The sequence below is a fragment of the Eutrema salsugineum genome, unplaced genomic scaffold, assembly GCF_000478725.1.
Source record: "Eutrema salsugineum unplaced genomic scaffold, Eutsalg1_0 scaffold_12, whole genome shotgun sequence".
Taxonomy (NCBI): domain Eukaryota; kingdom Viridiplantae; phylum Streptophyta; class Magnoliopsida; order Brassicales; family Brassicaceae; genus Eutrema; species Eutrema salsugineum.
This window is the reverse complement of record NW_006256895.1, coordinates 662097-662729: the sequence shown is the minus strand read 5'-3', so window position 1 is coordinate 662729 and position 633 is coordinate 662097. Positions and strand designations below refer to the sequence as shown.

The 633-nt window shown below is 40.8% G+C and overlaps 1 non-coding gene across 1 annotated transcript; it reads left to right on the top strand.

Annotated features, from left to right (window-relative positions):
• The first annotated feature begins 303 nt into the window (after positions 1–303).
• Positions 304–410, top strand: LOC112089578. Its single transcript, XR_002901213.1, has one exon. It is a non-coding gene; the product is annotated as a small nucleolar RNA R71 (small nucleolar RNA).
• The last annotated feature ends 223 nt before the right edge of the window (positions 411–633 follow it).

The following is a 633-nucleotide window of genomic DNA, read 5'->3' as shown; positions in this document are numbered from 1 at the left end:
AAGGTCCTTCGTCTTTTACGCCATTGTTGGTCTCACAAGCATGGATTGTGCGATTGTGGCTTTTTAAAAACTGGCTCATCAGGTTCTTCAACTCGGTTATCTCCTTGTTATACGTTCCAGTATGCTTCGTCGATCGATCGTATTCCGGACATCATTGCTATTGGATTGAACTAAATTTTTTATGAGGGCTCTTCCTTGTACTATCGTCTTTTGTCCAAAATCTCTGTTGCTGGCTGTATCAAGTGAAAGTTTTATTTTGGTTGCAAACCTCTGTAAAATGTGCTCAGCAGGTTTGATCCGGGAAATCCATGGTGAGGGCAGTCACGTTCATACTGTTTAAAACGTTCCGAGGCTTCATAGAAAAGTTCAGTCGGTCCTTGCTGAAAACTTGAGATCTTGGTTCTCAGAAAGTTCAACCTTGACTTAGTATAGAAGTGGTTCAGAAAAGCGATTTTACATTCTTCCCAATTAGTGGTCGATCCTGCAGGCAAAGATTTCAACCAACGGTGAGCTTTATCTGCTAATAAAAAGGGAAAAACTTACACTTTAGATAGTCTGCTGGAACTTGGTTTGTCCTCATCCTACTGCAGATTTCTTCAAAGAGTTCAATATGATCCATTGGATGTTCGGAAG